Raw genomic sequence first — 21128 nt, forward strand, 5'->3', positions numbered from 1 at the left:
TTGTAAACAAATCAATTCTTTCTCCCCCTCTCTCTCCTATGTATTTTCAATTCATGTAAATGGGTGATTCTTTATTAAAGTGGCTCTTAATGACATGCTCAAAACGGTTTTCAAAGCGAGAAAGAAAAGGTTTCAAATGAATTTCAAACTTAAAGAAATATGCGATTAGTCCGTTATCGCCTAACACGCTGAGTAGGAGGCCGGTGGTTCATAACCGGGCGATGTCGGGGTGCCTAGTAGCCTTTCTCCGGAAAGGAGCTAGCCTTCTCGGCTCGTACCTAAGTTTCTCGAACCCTCACCGGTCTCCCGCAAGGGATCGGTGTTCATTTTTCCATTCGTGGGTGGCGACTCTTCCATACTCCGAGCTCCGGTCCTGCCGAGCAGCTTGATTCCACGATTGGTTGCTTTCGGCGCCAATCACCGCTTACGTCGCCATGAGGTGTCCACCCCCCGGTCCGCCCGGGAGATTAGGCCGCGGCACCTCGTCTAACAAGTGGCGACTCTGCTGGGGAAGCGAGAAATTTGATTCCGGAAGGCGTGTATTAAGCCCTTAACGGGGACGGATCGTATTATTTCTTTTCGTATGCATTCATAAGCATTATTGCAAACCTTTTGGGTAATTTCCGCGAAACCTCTAGCGAGAGTCCATTCTTCGCTCGAAAGAGGCTAGTGTAAGTTCCCCCTTACAGTAAGGCGCCAAAGGGTCCCCATCCATTCGTTAGGGGCGAATTTGTGCGGTCCTGTGAGGTCCCGCGATCAGCCGTGTCAGCATATAGTAGCCTTAGAAGTTTCCATAGGATTACCCGTTACTATTTTTGATGTGATGAATGAATCAGTTCGTGTTTTCAAATTGCCATGATACGTGTCTAATCCTAAAAATATGTAAAGGAAATGAAGCGATGCGTTAATATGTACTCTTAAATCGATATACAAACTACCCCAAAACATCGAAACGTTTCGAACTAAAGACGACTTAGTCATCTCGTATGAATGAACTTGTGCGACCCGCCTTGTCCCTTTCCATGTCCCGAAGAAGGCACATGTTCAGGAAATACGTTATGACGTAAGCACGTATTAGTACGAATCGGTTTGGCATTAAGGATAGTTATATCTCGATTCAAAAGACTATATTAACAGTAGCCGTTATTCACATTCTTTAAATAGGTTGGGATGAAACGAGATTATGACGAAACAAAAACAAATAACATTTCTGTTTCGAATGACCCCGCTGTAATGTAAAGAGTTTCGCAAACGTAGCACGTCCCTTCCGAATAAAAGACGAGCTCTTACGTTATGCCTGGTGTCGTTCTTAAGAGGAATGGACGTGTCCGCAAAAGTGACTAAGAAAATAAAAGAAAAGCAAAAATAAACTAACGACCAAAGTCATTCTGTATCTACGATGTATATCCATCACGAGGGTAGTTAAAGAAAATGAACCAATGCCGTTAAATACGTGTCTCAAGCCGGTATGTACGCCGTTTAAAATCACAAAGCCGAATTAAGCTAAACCGCTTAATTGCGCCATATGGACGAGACTGTGGGTTTGACTAACGACTCGATCATTTCGACCGTTACCAAAACTACAAGAAATATGGCTCGATATGCGCGTTTGCTTAAACTCGTGCCTAAATGAAAAAGAACGGTGATATCCCTGCTTCGAATAAACATGCGATTCAACGAAACGTTGATTTTCTATAACCACGCTAAGGTGATATATCCCGTAGATTGGAAGGAATAAAGAGTTGTTGCTAGCCAAAAGATTACCGTGCGCTCAAATAAGACTCGCCGTCTTTTTACATAGCCAAAACGAGCAAACGAATTCTTAACGCTAAAAACAAACACGTTACGCGATGAGTCCGTTCCCTAAAATAAAAAGTGCTTTCATCACTGAATGAACACGTGGTTATGTCTCTCGATAGATCCAAAAGATCCCGTCGTAATCCAAAAATCGAGACACGAACCCACTCGAATAAAAGGGAACGAGTCATTGTCAATAACGAACGATTGGACTGAAAGAATAACTCGTACCACGTCTAAAAAACCGAGATGCGCTCAAAGGGAGTCAAAACCCGAACTAATGTGTCTCGCAAAATGACAAAAGATGAGTTATCCCGAAAGGACAATCCAATTTGGTCGATATCTTAGTCACTGAACGCTGATACGTTAAAACGAACTGTATTGTCTGATGGATGATTTACTTTTCCACAATAATCGACGACATCACGCGTCCCCTGGACCGCAATATGAGCCCCAAACCAAAATCCTAGGAAAGAGACTTGGACCAACGAGTGTGTGGAGGAATAAGGATGGAAGAGAGATGATGTGATAATTGTGATTGATATCTAACATTTTCTTTCTCTTGTTACGATCTGATTATGCGTTATGTACGATTTTCGCTAACTAGTTTGTTTATATAGATTTATATCTCGTTGTACATCAGTCGAGTCAGATTTAAGTTATAATGCATTCTATGCTTAACGAATCATGGTAGTCATGCCATATAGAGCGTTGCATGCTAACCAAATTGCGTGCAGCCATTCTAGGTTTCGTAGACTTAGGACGTGTTTATTAGGAATGTGAGAAAGAGTCGACCCCAGCGTCGTGTGTCATTCAGGAGGCATACCAGTTATGTCGTGACGTATCCCATACGTCTTTGCCTTGTCGTACCTATATGTTGGGACGCATCCTATGCGTCCTTGGCATGTCTCGTGTGTCTTCACCGTGTCGTTTGTATGCTAGCTAGGAGGCATGTCCATTATGTCGTGACGTATCCTATGCGTCTTCGCCTTAGCATACTATGCGTATAGTAGCGTACCTCGTACGTTTTTCCAGTATCGTAGGCACTAGTCAGAAGGTATAACCATTATGTCATGGCGTATCCCCTACGCCTTGGTTTTGGCATACCCCGTATGTCGCGTCATCTCCTGTATATCCTTGCCCTGTTAAGAGGCATACCGTTCTCTCATGACGAATCCCCTATGGCCTTGCTGCGTCGTGTCATCATGCGTCCACCCGTCAGGAGTCCCACCTGTCATGTGGTGATATATTCCTTGTATCTTCACTTTGTTGTACCCCGTAGGACGTAACGCGCCCCATGCATCTTCCATTAATCGTCCAGGCACCAATCAAGAGGCATACCCATTATGCTATGACGTATACCACATGTCCTTTCCCTGTCGTGCCTCGTATATTATGATCCATTCTTTGTGTCTCTACCATGTCATTAAACACCGGTCAGAAGGGGTACCATGTGTGTCATAACGCATCATGTACACCCCGCCTCATTCCTTGCGCCAAGCAAGGGGCATGAGTTGCATGCCCCATATGTCAGGGCATATCAGGTGCTTGTTCACCATGTTATGTACGTTAGACGAAAGGCATACCATTTGGGCTGTGACGTAGCCCATACGTCCTTACCCCGTCCCATCTTCCATATCGTGGAGTGTCCTATGCGTCTCCATCACGTCAGCTATACGCTAGTCAAGACGTGTACTCGATGCGCCGCCGTGCACCGCGTACATCCGGGTATTGTCAAAGTCGTACATCGCGATAAGTCACATATGCGTTTTCCATGTCGGATACGCTAGTCTAGAGCCATACCCCGTATGTCACGACTTGAGTTCTCGCCTTGCTAGGTGCCTAACAGAAGACATACCTCGTATATCGCAATGTATCTCGTGCGTCTTTACCATGTGTCGCATGTTATGATGTGTCTCATATATTAGTCCGGGGGAGTACTTTTAGGCCCTAAGGTATTCCCTACGTCTTCGCCATGTTATAATTTGTGGGGGATACACCGCACATGTCTTTATCATCCTGTTCATACCATTAGAGAGTGTACCTAGTGCATCGTGACATGTCACATGCGCCTTCACCGTAGTGTTTACGTCATCCGGAGACATATCCCATATGTCGTAATGTATCCCGCATCCCTCTATCATGGTTAGGACTTGTTTGGTGGTCATACCCCGCTTATCCTGACATTCGCATCATGGGGCAGGTCCCGTATACTGTCTGCACGGTCAACTCAAGACATACTAGGTGTGTCGCCATATCACCGACAACATATCGGTTGTTTAAAAAAAAAAAATTATCACGACGTCGGTTCCCTCAAGACTCGAATTAACCATTCATCACATGCCTCATACACGTCCTACTTATGCCTCAAGACATACCATATATGTCGCTACGCCTTAGCCAACACATCTCGAGATTATGACTGGCACCTTGATCTCAAATAGAACCATAATCTCACGGGTCGTCTTCACCTCCCTTTCGTATCTCAAGACATACCCACGGATGTCGCCACGCTATACACAATGCCCAGGTGATTCCAAATTACGTTGTTGTATTATCCATGCCCCTCACCTCGTAGGTTGCCATCATGACCTTCGCACGCTAAGACATGCCACGTGTGTCGGTACGCCGTGCACCTATACTCCAAAGTTACGTGGTTGTAAGATCGAAACCTTAGGGTCGAGTGAACTGTTTCACACGAATCTCGTTTACCTATCGTCATTCGCATCTGGGGAGGTAGTCCATACGTAGCACCTCCGTATTTCAGAATTATGGGCAATACCCTGAACTTCGAAACGAACCCTTGACTGGTGTGTTATCCATGCTTCCCATTTGTACCTTTAGGTGCGCCATGTGGGTCGTCATAGTGTCCCCTCGTATTTACATCATCCCACTGTCCGGACCCCAGGTTCACATTGACCCTCTGAAGCACGCTTCACATGAAGTCATGGCGTCACATCCGCGCTTTAACTGGCACCTTATATGTCGCCTCGTCACATCTAATGAATCTATGCGTCATTGTACTAACCTCTTGGCTAGTAGGTCATCGTCACACCCCATTGGTACCCTCGGTCGTACCTTGTATGTTGACATGTCATTGTACTAGGGTAACCCGCGCATCCTTGGTCTTCTTGAGACACCCCGTCGCATCTTCAAAACAGCCAAATCTATATGAGGTGTACCAGGTGTGTCACCGTATATCGTAACACGTCAGTATTCCAAAACATGTGACACTAGTGCTTCGAACACGTATCAGCTTTCGGTGCATATCCCGTATGTCACCGCTTGCGCTTTAGTCATACGTTGGGCCTTGTCAAAACGTGCCCCACATATCGCCTTGTCATCGGCAATATTTGCAGTCCACGAATATGTCATTAGGCTATCCAATTCTGGACCAACCTTTGACGCGCTTTCCGTATGTCATCCCTCGCACCTTACTCACATGTCAAAGACTGAGTCGTTTATACCATCCGGTCAGGGTTAAGCTTGTGGCACACACCCACATACGCGGTTCGATACGTCCTGTTCGCATGTCAAATGTCGAGTCACTCATGTCATTAAGTTCAAGTCGAATCTGGGGCAAGTTCATATATGTCATCACGTGCATCTTGCTTACACCTCCAATGTCGAGTCATTTGTATCGACAAGTTCAAGTTGAACTTTTGGCCCGTACCTGTCATATAGAGTGATTCATGTCATCGAGTCCAAGTCATACCTTTAGGCACGTACCCTATGGGCCGTCTCGAGCATCCCGCTCATACGTTGACACACTGAGTCGTTCATGTCGTGAGGTTCCTATCAAACTCTTGACGTACGCCCTGTAAATTGTCACTCATATCTTGAGTACGCCTCAAACAGAGGTTTGTTTATATTGTCAAATCCTCGACACGCTCCCCTTACACCATTGGTATTATTGTCTATGCGCCCCAAACTCCGAATTGCCTTATTTACGAGTCTGAGACATATGCCTTATGTGTCGTTATTTGGGTCTCGCTCGTTTCAGTAGTATCAAGTTGTTTATACCGCGGCTAAGTCCAACATTTGGCACTTACCTCGAAGGTCTTGGTTTGCGTCCTCGTTGCTCCTCGAGTTGTTCATAGTAATAGGTTCCAGTCATCTCAAATATCGGTGATGGACCCAATACGTCGTAAATATCCACATAAGATCTTTAGGGATTCTCATAAAACATATCGTCGTCAGGTTTGCACTATGAAACAAATTGACCTTCGACACATACCAGGTAAATCGTCGTTTCCGTCTCGTTGGTACCTCGATCGGATTAGGACACCTCTCATTCCACCAGACGCACCGATGTCCGCAAATTCATCGAGGTATTTATGTCTCTAGCTTGAGTTAATCCTTAGACTGCATCCTGCGTGTCGGTATCGTGTGTAGCTGACACCTCCAATGTTGTTAGGAGGTACCTCTTGAGTCATTTTTGTGCTTCATCCATGCCCAAAGTTGGTCAGATAATACGTATGTCATATGTGTACCCTATTCGTGTCTCGTACCTAGCATGTTGGGTTTCCCACGCGACGGTCGAAAGCCCAAAATTAGGCCATCATATCGCTCGTATAAGTCAATCGTGGGGGCACATCAAGTTGGGACTCCCATCATGCCTTTTGGCTACCTCTAAGGCATACCATGTACGTCATCGTATTTCCTGAACGCACCATGTTTCAAACCACTATGTCAAGATACTAGTGAGCCAAGTAGGAGTTAATAATTGGCACATACCTCATACGTTGACGTATGCATCCTATTCGTACCTCGAGTGTCGGGAATTCCGTGTTCGTTATCCCGTCAGATAATACCCATCATTGTAATAGTTGCTTTCCGAGAGAGGCTGACAATTGGCGCACATCACGTATGTCACTCACGTCTTCCTTATGCCTTAACCTATTTGGGGCACACCCCGTGGGTTACCACTTTCCGCATAGCACGCCAAGGTTCCGTTGGTACGTCTACGTATTTGTATCTTAGGTATAAACTAACCATTGACCCACACCCCATATGTGGTGGTCTCGTCCTGCTTGCTTCTAGTTTAGGACACACCCTCTATGTCGGTTTGTTTCAGGAAACTTGTGTTTCCTAGAAAGGCGGTTGATAGGGGTCAAAAACCCCTATCTTTGGGTACGGTTTTAGGACGGGTTTTAGAGTTATTTAGTTAATAAGTGAGCAATTCTCGCATTTAAATGCTTTTGTGTGAGTAAGTTAGAAATTGGAAACGTTCTATTTACTTTTCGCCGTTTAGGCTCGTTTTGTGATCAATTTAGGCAAATACGGCCAAAATAACATGCATAGTATAATTCCGTTATCTTTTGAAGCTAATTGGTCCGTCAAAAGTCGCACCAAACGAAGCGTTTACTCAAAATAAGCGATTGACGGATCAATTTAGCTTTTGGACTAATGTTATCTGGAGTTTCTATACGTGCGCAGGTGTAAATTCGGGCGAAAAAGGACATTGAGGTTGTTCGGCACGCTTCGGGAGCATTCCGGGCGAAAACGCTCGACGAGCAGGGCCCCGTGGGCCATTTTTGCTTGCCGAGCAGGCCCCTGGAGGCCTACTCGCCGAGCAGGGGGCTGCTCGTCGCGAGTAGCCCTGCTCGCCGAGCAGCCCTGCGGGAATTGGTCAAAAAGACCAATTCCGCCCCCATGAAGCCACGATTGGCCCCACATCTTCCTACACCAATAAGGACACGAAAATAGGTCAAAACGAGGCCCGAGCCGCGTCTATAAATAGGATTTTTCCATTGTAATTGAGATATATTTTTCCTTTGTAATTTTCTTAACTTTTCACCTTGAGAAATCCTCTCCATATCCTTCAAACCTCCATTGAAGACACCTCTGAAGCTCCATTCACCGAGGATTGCTCAAGCTTCATCCTTAAATCCTAGAAAGACGCCTGCATTGGTAGACAGGTTCCCTGAAAGGGATTTTTCTTCTTTTACATTCTGTCTAGCCTCTGATACATGCTATGAATTCTAGGTTTATTGTAACTTCGTGACAATGTTTCCATCTTTGATATATATTATAGTTCTTGTTTATTCAATTGTTTTGATGTTTTAATCTTTGTCTTACGCTTTGTCTGATTGGTTTAACTCATTCGATAATCCCAAAATTAGGTTGGCACATATTGCGAGCTGAATCCGACCTAGTCAGTGCCTATAGGATTGACGACCATATAGAAGATTAAGCCCAAATTACTGAGCCTTAGAGCTAGTTTCGGCCTTACAAGGGAATCACGAACTAGGGACTTTAGGAGGATAGGTCGGGTTAATCGCCTTGGACACAAGTGACTTAGGTTTCAATTCGATTGTTTAAACATTCTATTTTCATTATCATCATATCCCTTCATGTTCCTTCGGTTAATTGCATTGGTAAAAGATCACTTAGGAGTAGTTTAACTTAATTAGGGGTAGAGTAACTTAATTAGGCGTAGAATAACTTAGTTAGAATCGGATAACTTAGCTAGGAGTAGCATAATGCAACCTAGGAGTAGACTAATTTAATCAAACAAACTCAAAACCCCCTAAGCCTAGATAACATCCGAGATTGAGTAGCTCAGTACTTGCAAAAATAAATCCTGTGGACGATAACCTGGACTTAACCAGAAATTTATTACTTGATAACGACGGGGTACACTTATCCCTTAGTGAGTTCTCATCTCTAACTTAGGTGAGGGCGCATCAAGTTTTTGGCGCCGTTGCCGGGGATTTATTTCTTCTGCAATATCGAACCAAAGGTCGACTTATTAGTTTACAATTCCTTGTGAATATATCCTTTGTTAATATCATATATACTTGTTTATAATAACCACACTTGTTTATAATCATGATTCTTTTTCATACGTATCTATACCATTTATACTTGTTTATATACACATGTTTATATATACTCATTTATGATAACCATTCTTTATACTTACGCTTGTTTATATTCGTTTGTACGAACATGTAGTTATCAACTTCATCTATACGTGTCTGTATATGTTTATTTATACTGTTCTTATACATGTACGAAACTGTATGATGTGTATGATTTCCCTTCAGCTTTCATTTATTTCTGTATTTATCTCTTCTCAGCGTATGCCTACGAGATCAGCGAAAATACCGGTTGTCCCTCTTAACCCTGAACTTCAACGTACTCTTCGCAGGAGCAAACAGATCGGAAAGCTGAAGCAAGACGAGATCATCGAGCCTATCAAGCCTATCAAGATGACTGACAATGAACGGAACAATGAGCGGCATGCTGAGAACACCGGACCAGAAAATGACACTCGTCTGATGAGCGAGATCCTGGCACCGCACCGACACCAGCACCTGTCCGGCATTACTACTCCAAACATTCCGGCAAATACATACGAAATCAAGTCTGGTATAATTCACTTGATCCAACTGACCGGACTATTTGGAGGAGAAGCACATGAGATCCCGAATGATCATCTGGATCGCTTCCTAATGTGCGCAGACACCGCAAGGACCAATGGGGTCCCCCAAGATGCTACTAGACTGAAACTGTTCCCGTTCTCTCTGACTGGGCAAGCTTTGGAATGGCTGAGAACACTAGAGCCCGGTTCAATCACGACATGGGCAGGGTTGGAGAAGGAATTCTTGTCCTACTACTTCCCTCCCTCGAAGACAGCAATGCTCAGGGGTGAGATCACATCCTTCCACCAACCCGAGCATGAGGCGCTCCACACATCTTGGACTCGATTCAGAAAAATGATGCACATGTGCCCTCATCATGACATACCCAAGCATCAGTTAGTAAGCGTCTTCTATCACGGACTAACACCCACCAACAGAGCCATTGTAGACTCCGCAGCGGGTGGAGATTTGTTTAGGAAGACAGCAACAGAGGCATATGACATGATTAACGAGCTGGCCCGAAAGAGCATGCAGTGGCAAGAACAGAAGCTCGCCGGCCCCACAAGGCAGCGGGTATTTACTGTGGAAGAAGAGGAACAAAATCCAGTTGTTGCGGATTTGAGTAGGAAGATGGACGTACTGTTGGCTACGCTCAGCCGACCTCCCACCTGCGTGCACTGTGGCGGCGACCACAATGGAAAGGATTGTCAAGCAGGTAGCTCTTTCGCTGGAGATGGGGTGGAGATGGTCAACTATGTTGGGGGGCAGCCGAGATACAATCAGAACTATAACAACTCCAACCCCAACAACTACAACTCCTACAACAACAACAACAATGGCAACTATAGGAGGCCTCAGCACCCGAACCTCTCTTACGGGAATTCAAATCAGAATGTGCTTCGACCTCCTAGCGGTTTTGTTCAAGAGCATAGAGAGCAGGGGCTTAGCATGCCCCCATACCAATAGCAGAACCAAGGGCCAATGCAGCCACCTAAAGAATCCGACGAGGTGATCACTCTTTTGAAGGAGATCTCGGCTAGGCTTGCCAACAACGAAGCCTTCTGCAAGAATTTGAGCAATCAGGTGGCTCAGATCAATAGGGACAGGCAGGAAAGGCCACCGGGTTCTCTCCCGAGCACAACAGAGAAGAATCCAAAGATCCTGAGAAAGGATTGAGTAAGGGGGAGAAATCGGGTTCTCCTCGATTTTTAATTCAAAGTTTGAACAATTTGATTATGCATTCCCTTTTCTTTCTGTTTTTTTTTTGGTTAATTGAATTTTAATCTCGTCTGTTTATTTACGCTGTCAAACTTTGTACCCCCGCACTCTATAAAAAAAACGAATTTCGCCCAACCCGGGCGAGTTAGGCAATGCCCAGCTCGCCGGGCTGGTCGGCCGACACGGGCTGTTCGGGATTTTAAAGATCCCGAACCAAAAAAAAAGAGAAAGAAGGAAGAATAAATAAAAGAAAAAGAAAAAGAAAAGAATAAGAAAAAGAGGGGGGTGACTCATCATCACCTTCCCCACCTTCTTCTTCCCTTCTCTCTTCTTTCTTTTATTCCATTCTTTCTTTCTTCCCCTCTCCTTCTCCTTTTGCTTCTTCAAAAACCTAACCCACCAAATCCACCATTCTGACCCGAATTCAAGATATAAGGTATGAATCTTTACCTATTTTTGATTTCTGACATGTTTCTAGGCTTAGATTTCAGCTTAGGGTGATAATTTTTTAGATTTAAGAAAAACCTAAGTTTTAGGTTTCTCTCTCTTTTCTCAAATTAATCTCTTGTTTGCTTTTTAATTCTTGATTTCATTGCAATTTAGGTTGACATAATGATTAATTTATAGTTTAGGTGTGATTTCTATTCTCAATTTGTGAATATTTGGAGAAATTGCTCAATTTGGGCAAAAATCCCCATTTTAGCTCAAAGTTCAACTATTCAAATTATAGTTAGAAACTTGTCAATAGAGTTATGAATTGCATTCTTACCATGTTTTAGTCATTGGGTATGTCCAATTTTGCACGAATTTGTGGATTACGGGTAAAACACTTAGGGACCAAATACTTATGGTTTTAGTCCCTAAAGCTATGGTTTATGCCTATGAATGGTTTATTTGGGGGTTTATGTTAAAAATTGTAAATATGTCCTAACTTTTCCATTTTTGGTCTATTCCTCAGGAACTATGGGTAGGAAAGGCAAAGCCAAGGTCGTCGTCGAGAATGAAGCCGAATCTGAGGTCGAGTTCGACGAAAGCCTCCAAGCTAAGTATGATCCACCCTTTGGTCTTATTGATGAACGTGAGGGGATATTGTATGATAGATTTTCCAAGCAAGATCTTGCTACACACATAGTTGTTGATCAAACTTATTTATCGAGTATAGGCTTAAAGAAGGATTTCAATGAAATCCTCAAATTCCACGGCTGGTATAGACTAGCCACGAAACAGACTCCAGTTTATCACAACTTTACTATGGAATTCTTGACCACTTGGAAAAAAGATCTACCCTTGGGCGGTGGGAAGCATTCTTTTAGACTAAACGGTAAACCTTACCGTCTCGATGGTACCACACTAGCAGCCCTAATGGGAGTCTATAACGACCCAGAGGCGATCTCAGATTTTGAGAAACCTCTAACAAAAGATATGGCTTGGGAACAATTAACAGGCATGTCAGACTTTGACTCCCAGACTGCTAGCCCAGTCGCTCTCCGAGACCCACTTCTCAATCTTGTTCACAAATTTGTGGCCCACAACTTGTTGGGCAAAAACGAGAGCAATAAAGTCTCAAAGACAGAATTGCTCATACTATGGTGTGTGGCCAACCACAAACATGTGAATAATGTTAAGACCATATTTGAAGGCTTCTCAAGCCAAACGAGTAGGAAACGCGGTTCCCTAGGTCTTGGGCACTTAGTTACCAACCTACTTGAGAGCCAATTCAAAAATTTGGACAATCCCAAAATTGCTATTTACCCTACTTTGCTTAACTCCAAGTTTTTGGGGAAATCTACTTTTCATGAAGTCTTAAACAGGAACCCAACCGGAGAAGCAAGCTCTAGCAGAGGGGGGAGGAAAAGAGCACGAGTTCCACAACAGCATAGGGACGAGGGACCTGAGGAAGAAGAACCTGCGACAGCAGGAGACCAAAGGGAGCACCAAGCGCCGGGGACGGAGGCCCAGTTCCAAGCCATCAACACCATGATGGAAGAGATGCGAGACCTTAACCTACGGACCTTTAACACTGTTCAACAGATGGACCAACGGTTCACCAACTTTGAGCAGAATATGGACCGAAGGCTTTCAGGTCTTGAATACGTAGTGGCAGATTACTGCGAGCGCTACAACATGCCTTGGCCATACCCCCCGGCCGATCAGTAAGTTGTCTTCTCCACCCTAACTCTTTACACTCGTACTTCATGATTTGTGATGCAATGTTGGAACTTATTGCATATTTTTAGTGTGAGGAGGAGGGGTAGACAAACTTACAAAAATTGTATAAATTTTTAATTTTTGTTGCGTCGTGTCTAGTTTAGTTTAGCGTTTTTGGGTTTTATTTATGTTTTTGCATGTTTAGGACCTAAAACCGCGAACCTCCTTCGAATCTAAACTTCGTTATTTGTCTTTGAAGGCTGAAAACCGAATTTAAAATTGCATGACAACTAGTTTAGGCGTAGGACACAACTCTTGTATCTGTAAAAGCATGAGCTACAGTTTGCATTTAGACCCTACTTTTGAAGAAATGCCAAAATCATTACTTAGGTAGATAACTTAAGAATTGAAGGCATGTGACATTAAACTTGAGTTTGGGGAAAACTAGTGAACACAAAATTGAAACCCAAAGAATTGTGAGTTGAATTTGAGCCTAAGAACGAACATCAAAAAGCTCTTTTTCTTGACATTTTTGTGTGAATGCTTTGACTTGTGGAAGGTTACAGATTTTGCACCTAATATTGTGTTGAACCTACATGCAATGGTTTGAGATGATAAACAATGAATCAGCCTCATTAGAATTAACCCTTTTCTTTACCTTATTTTTTCTTTTTCATCCACTCTAGGAAGCCCTTTTGAGCCTACGTTTTTGTAGTTTATAGGTTTTTCTTTCGTTCTAACCTGTTTTTGCAAACCACAACTTGGTTTGCTGTTTAACCCAATTTATTTTGCAAAGCTCAATTAGAGCCTTTGTTTTCTTCTAGTGCTTTATCTTTGTTTATGGCATTACAGTAGCAAACCAAAAGGCTAAGAAGTGAATGAGCATCACTATCCAAAAAAAATCAAAAAAGAGAAAAACAGAAAAAGAAAAAAAAAAGAAAAGAAAAGAGACGAGCAAAAGGGAAGAACTTCATTCCCCAGTTCTTAAAAAAAAAATCAAAAACGTCTCAAGGAAACATCCCAAAAAGAAAATAATAAGGGATGAATAAAAAAGCCCAGTCACTTCATATTTGATAAAGTCGTTTAAACTTTGTTTTTGTAGCGCTAGGACTATTAACCCTTGTTGTACCTTTAACCCTCTAACCACATTACAACCCCGATTAGAGGTTGTTTTTGATATCATCGGAATCATATAGCATAGTAGAGGAACGCAGATGAACGTGCAAAATCAACGTAATCCTAAGCAAGAACATAAGCCGAGAGTAAACACCTTAGCCACCAAAAATTGTGTGAAATGAGTGAACTACCTATGGTGAGGTGTTTTACTTAGCGATCCCCTTAAACTCGTTTAATTGAACATGTGTCTATTTGCTTAAAACTATGACCCATGATAATTGAAATGCGGCTTTTGGATATCGTGTCTCTACTTTGTATTTCCGAATGCATGTAATTACAGATGCTCGAAATTGTGTCAAGAACCTAGTTAAACCGGGAGGTTTTCTAGCTTGCTTGTGATGGCGGGTTTAGTTTTTTAGTTTACTTGGGGATAAGTAAAGTTTTAAGTGCGAGGAGGTTTGATAGGGGTCAAAAACCCCTATCTTTGGGTACGGTTTTAGGACGGGTTTTAGAGTTATTTAGTTAATAAGCGAGCAATTCTCGCATTTAAATGCTTTTGTGTGAGTAAGTTAGAAATTGGAAACGTTCTATTTACTTTTTGCCGTTTAGGCTCGTTTTGTGATCAATTTAGGCAAATACGGCCGAAATAACATGCATAGTATAATTCCGTTATCTTTTGAAGCTAATTGGTCCGTCAAAAGTCGCACCAAACGAAGCGTTTACTCAAAATAAGCGATTGACGGATCAATTTAGCTTTTGGACTAATGTTATTTGGAGTTTCTATACGTGCGCATGTGTAAATTCGGGCGAAAAAGGACATCGAGGTTGTTCGGCACGCTTCGGGAGCATTCCGGGCGAAAACGCTCGACGAACAGGGCCCCGTGGGCCATTTCTGCTCGCCGAGCAGGCCGCCAGGCGCCTGCTCGGCAAGCAGGGGGCTGCTCATCACGAGCAGCCCTGCTCGCCGAGCAGCTCGCCCTGCTCGGCGAGCAGCCCTGCGAGAATTGGTCAAAAAGACCAATTCTGCCCCCACAAAGCCACGATTGGCCCCACGTCTTCCTACACCAATAAGGACACGAAAATAGGTCAAAACGAGGCCCGAGCCGCGTCTATAAATAGGATTTTTCCATTGTAATTGAGATATCTTTTTCCTTTGTAATTTTCTTAGCTTTTCACCTTGAGAAATCCTCTCCACCTCCTCCATATCCTTCAAACCTCCATTGAAGACACCTCTGAAGCTCCATTCACCGAGGATTGCTCAAGCTTCATCCTTAAATCCTAGAAAGACGCCTGCATTGGTAGACAGGTTCCCTGAAAGGGATTTTTCTTCTTTTACATTCTGTCTAGCCTCTGATACATGCTATGAATTCTAGGTTTATTGTAACTTCGTGACAATGTTTCCATCTTTGATATATATTATAGTTCTTGTTTATTCAATTGTTTTGATGTTTTAATCTTTGTCTTACGCTTTGTCTGATTGGTTTAACTCATTCGATAATCCCAAAATTAGGTTGGCACATATTGCGAGCTGAATCCGACCTAGTCAGTGCCTATAGGATTGACGACCATATAGAAGATTAAGCCCAAATTACTGAGCCTTAGAGCTAGTTTCGGCCTTACAAGGGAATCACGAACTAGGGACTTTAGGAGGATAGGTCGGGTTAATCGCCTTGGACACAAGTGACTTAGGTTTCAATTCAATTGTTTAAACATTCTATTTTCATTATCATCATATCCCTTCATGTTCCTTCGGTTAATTGCATTGGTAAAAGATCACTTAGGAGTAGTTTAACTTAATTAGGGGTAGAGTAACTTAATTAGGCGTAGAATAACTTAGTTAGAATCGGATAACTTAGCTAGGAGTAGCGTAATGCAACCTAGGAGTAGACTAATTTAATCAAACAAACTCAAAACCCCCTAAGCCTAGATAACATCCGAGATTGAGTAGCTCGGTACTTGCAGAAATAAATCCTGTGGACGATAACCTGGACTTAACCAGAAATTTATTACTTGATAACGACGGGGTACACTTATCCCTTAGTGAGTTCTCATCTCTAACTTAGGTGAGGGCGCATCAGCGGTTCCCTGCTATCAGTATCGTTACCAGGTAAACTATGGACACATGCCCCACACGTCTCCATCAGGGTCTGTTTAGGTCTCGGACATACCGCGAGCGTCACATCAGCCCGTGTAACGCCCCGTATCTTCGAAGTACGTCATTACAACCGATGATGACAATCCCTAACATACACCTCATACATAGTCGCTTATGTTGTTTTTTTTACATCGTGAGTCATGTCGATGTACCAAGTATGTCATTCCCCCCACTCATGTCGCTACCCCTCGAATGTATCTACACGTCACGGATATCATCGGGGTACACTCTCATCTACCTAGCGTCCTAGGGAATTTTACTCATCAGGAGGGTCATCTCAATCTCACAAGTCTCAATCGTGTCGAGCGTCATTTAACATTATACAGCTTGTGAAGCATTGCAAGGTAAACTTGCAGGGTTCGTACTAATGTGTGTATAACAGTTGAAATGGTTTCAAGCATCGGCACTTCCAAACAGGTAAGTTAGCATAGACGACCGAAGTACTGCCGACGGCTCTGGTAAAAAAAAAGAAAAAAAAAGAAGGGGTTTAGCTCCAGTCAAATCGTGTTTACGTTGTAAGAAATAAAGCGCACACCACGAATCATGCATAAATCATACATCCATCTATAGGAGGCACAAGTAGATAGCTCTAGCATTCGCATCGCACGTGCATTGCATCATCAAAATTCATAATGCCTAAAAAGCTCCACTCACTGATCCTTTCTCTTTCCTTGTTAGAAACCCAACTCATGGCCCAGTCCAGCAATTCAAACCACAATCTTGAGAGCCGTGTGCAAGGGGCTTTAGCCAAATACATCTTTTCTGATGAGTTCAAACGTGCTCTTAATGATCCGGAGAATACTAAGCATGAGGGGGTTGAAAATTCCCAAGAGATGATAGGAGATTCCAATCTCAGAGCAGAAATCGAGCGAGTTCTTCCCGATATCCTTGCTTCAGATGAATTCAAGATAGAGCTGAAAAGGTTGGTCAGGGAGGTCCTGAGTGAGTCACTGGTTGCGGAGATCCCGAAAGCTGCTGTGGAGAAACCTATGTTCCAGCTCGCGTCACAAGTTAATCCACAAACATTCACTCCACCAAGGGTAGTCTCACACCATATTTCACGAACACAACAAGATCCACACCATCGGGGACATGAGATTACCAGGGTTGTTTGCCCTCCGTCGCCCACTCAGTATAGAAGGGAGGGAAGGGAATTCTCCATTTTCACTCAACCCTTGTTTGAAGTGTTGGAGGGTCTACGAATGCATGACATACTTCACCCTCTACCAGCCATGGGAGGTCAAACCACTGAATTAGTCAAACGCAGGGGCTACTGCCACTTCCACCAGAAATATGGTCACGAAACAAGCACTTGCATGAGGTTGAAGCATGAAATCCAAGATCTCATCGAAGCTGGAAAGATAAGTGATCCAGATCCTTCTCGACAGATGAAGCCTTTGACTTGTTCCTTGAATGGCGAAGTCTACAACGGATCAGGATAATCTAAAGAAGAAGTTCTCGAGATTGAGGACACTTATGAAGTGGGAGAATCTGAAGCTTCTTGAAGTAGCATGAGAGAGAGGAGTGCACTTGTAGTCTTTATCCTTGTCTTTTATTTTATCTTCTATTCCACAAGATGTTATTAACCTCATTTTGAATTCAATGAAATTTCATTTCCGCAAATTTATCCTAAACATACGTACTTACATTTGATATCTACTCAATTGAGATATTCCCGCTTCTATCATGGCACGGACGTAAGCTCTAGAATATGCTTATTTCTCAGTACTTAACCACTGAAGAGAGAAAATTAAGAGAGTAAAAGAAAGCAAAATAAATCATGAGAAACGATTCCTTGACTCTACGATGATAAGTCGGGCGTAGACCCATCAAACGAAGGGTTCTCACCGGCTTTTGCCAGAAAGAAGATTGAGCGACAATCAACAAAGTCCAAAAGAGAGAAAAAGAAAAGAAAATATGGAGCAAGCAACAAGCCCTCAGAGCCATACTTACACTGAGGCACCGACAAAGATTTCTCCCCCCAAAGGGGGACACAAGTACAGGAGTGCGCCATTCAGAACGAGGCAGGGGCAACTAACCTATCAGTGATAAAGTATTTTGTTCCAGGATCAAGAAAGGGTTTAGACCTATGATGACTCAAAGTTAAACAAGGGAAGAAGAAAAAAAAGAAAAAAAATGATGCTAAAAAGGCCCAGGGGCAAAGTCAAGTCAATCGGAAGTAAAAGAAAATAAATCAAAAGCTGACGTGATCAGCCAAGAGGCGTCAAGGTGGCAAGAGCGGTTGACATTGTCCAACAAATGTGTAATCAAATGTACGAGAGAAGCTCATTGTAACGAAGAAAGATCAAATGCGTAGTCAAGTGAAGCCGAAGGCGGCGACAAAGTTCAGAACTTTAATCAATCTCGAGGGAACCGAGGAATCCTTCTCATGAAAATTAAAAAAAAAAAAGAAAGAAAATCCCGATAGGTTGAAAATCCGCAAAGGGCGGCCTATGCAACAATAAGGGCACCCCAATAAGTGAAAACCCCACGGGACGCTTGTTTGAAAATTCCGGGGTAAAATGAGAGAGTTAAAATAACTTAAGTGTAAAAACCCGAAAGGGCATGCTTTGGTGACAGTGGTTAATAAACTGAGCAGTAAACAATTCAATGTATCTTTGCCAGGTGCTTTATTTAAGCTAGACGGTTGCATTTGTAATAAAAACACTCGCATCAATAGACACCCCATCTCAACTGAAATCACCCCAACACCCATAAACCGATCCAAAATCTATAAAAAAAAGACTATTCCTCTCTCTCATGCTCCATGAAGTCTGGTTCCTCTGCTCCTATGTGGTCCTCTCAAGGGTCAAATTTCGACCAAAGCGTCTCTCCTCCATACGCCCGCATCAACTTCTAACCTACACCAAGACGGTAACTTTAATCGGGGACACGACCCTACAATCAGATCAACGTCCATCTCACTCCGGAAGCTTCTCCATTAACGAAGGCATCGGGCATGAACTCATCGTCAAATGATTAGCATAGAAATGGCCCGTGGATATAAACCCCCTGTGCTATCCGGTATCATTCACAATCAAGAAAGAAAGAAAAAGAGAAGAAAAATTGAACAAAAAGGTTGGATTGAAAACCTCAAAAGAGGCAATCCAAGCAAAAGGAGAGATAGAGAAAATCAGTGAGATATAGAAAAGATGAATTGAAAACCCCTAGGGGCAGTTCATGCAAAAGGAGAGATAGAGAATATCGGAGAGATCCCGTTGAGTTGAAAACCCGAAAAGGGCAGCTCAGGCAAAAATTAGGGAAAAAATGAATACGTCAAACTCTGGTTAAAAGCGAGAGCCCCTTTGACACGAGCTCATCAAGACCAAATCCTCATCCTTACAACCCTTGGTTTCAAACTTAACCTCGCCCTCATCCTCGCACTCCTTGGGGACGGCCCAAAACATCATTTCTCGATCTGAAGCTACAAAAATCCTCCAAGCCTATGAAAAGGGAATCCATCCGAGCATCTCATCCACATGTACATAGTTTGCATTCCCACATGTCCATACATCCATATAAAGCAAAACACATAGGCCACACGTATGCACATTCAAACACACGCACGGTCACCTGCATACGCACATATAAGTGTTTACATGCATCCATAGATTAGGCTACATCCGCCCATCTATTTTGCATCACTACATACCTCCCCTTGACACAAGATCATCAAAACCAAATCCTCATCCTTACAACCCTTGGTTTCAAACTTATCCTCACCCTCATCCTTGCACACTTTGAGGATGGCCTGAAGCATCATTTCTCGATCTAAAGCTACCGAAATCCTCCAGCCTATGAAAAGGGAATCCATTCGACCATCTCATCCACACATACATACTTTGCATACACACATGTCCATACATCCGCATAAAGCGAAACACACAGGCCTCACTTATGCACATTCAAACGCACGCACGGTCACCTGCACACACACACATAGGTGGTTACACGCATCCATAAACTAGGCTACATTCACCCATCTATATGCATCACTACACACCTGCGGTCGATTTAGAGGCCAGGGTTGCTATTGAGCCTTTTTACCCACGGTCGATTTAGAGACCAGGGTTGCTTTTGAGCCATTTTACCCATGGTCGTGGACCAGGGTTGCTATTGAGCCATTTTGCCTACGGTCGATTTAGAGACCAGGGTTGCTTTTGAGCCATTTTGCCTGCGGTCGATTTAGAGACCAGGGTTGCTTTTGAGCCATTTTACCCGCGGTCGTGGACCAGGGTTGCTTTTGAGCCATTTTGCCTGCGGTCGATTTAGAGACCAGGGTTGCTTCTGAGCCATTTTGCCTGCGGTCGATTTAGAGACCAGGGTTGCTTTTGAGCCATTTTGCATGCGGTCGATTTAGAGACCAGGGTTGCTTTTGAGCCATTTTACCCACGGTCATGGACCAGGGTTGCTATTGAGCCATTTTACATGCAGTCGATTTAGAGACTAGGGTCCCTAGAAGGAGCGTCCGTCGATAGCTGATTCAAAGGCAATGACAGGACAGCCAAGGTAAAGATTGAAGACGAAGAAGGAACTTGCGACATGGAGATCAGGTATTTCTCCTCCCACTCTTTACGTGTCTTTTACTTTAATATATTTACATTGCATGTGTTGCGTTAGCAAAAAACGTTTTCCAAAACACACACCTCACTGTCAAAATAGAAAAGTAGGGGCAACTGTAGACACTGAGTCGGAGGACCTCTGACGAAAACCTGAACAAAGACGGTTGAAGCGGTTGGTTCTGGAAGTTTTAACGCGGAAAAAATGTATAATAAAAAAACGAGAGGTCAATAGGAGTCGCGATCGCCGAGTGGACGGCTCGCGAGTGCTCAACAACGTGGTGCGAGCGCCTAGCGGCAGTCGTCGCGTGCCCGACGACAGTTGGATGCACGTCCGACATCGCGGGGTGCACGCCCGACGGCCGCTGGGCACGCGCGCCCGACAGCGCGGAGCGTACGCCCGACGGCCGCTGGGTGCACGCGCCCGGCAGCCTCTGGGCGAGCGCCCCACGATGTTGGGCGAACGCCCAACGGGCGTTGGACGAACGCCCAACAGCGGTGGGCGAACGCCCAACCTTCGTTGGGCGGACGCCCAACGTGGTTGGGCGAACGCCCAACTAAGTTGGGCGTCCGCCCAACTCAAGTTGGGCGTTCGCCCAACCTACTTTGGGCGACGCCCAACATTAGCCGGGCGTCGCCTAAAGATTCCGGGATCCGTGCCTATATAAGGCACGGATCCCCATGCAAGAAAGGGGAGGGATTTTTGGAGAGCTTCTCACTCTAAAACATTTTTTAGAGAGAGAGAGTTATTTTTTGGGAAAAAAC

The sequence above is a fragment of the Euphorbia lathyris genome, chromosome 3 (genome assembly GCF_963576675.1).
Source record: "Euphorbia lathyris chromosome 3, ddEupLath1.1, whole genome shotgun sequence".
Lineage (NCBI taxonomy): Eukaryota > Viridiplantae > Streptophyta > Magnoliopsida > Malpighiales > Euphorbiaceae > Euphorbia > Euphorbia lathyris.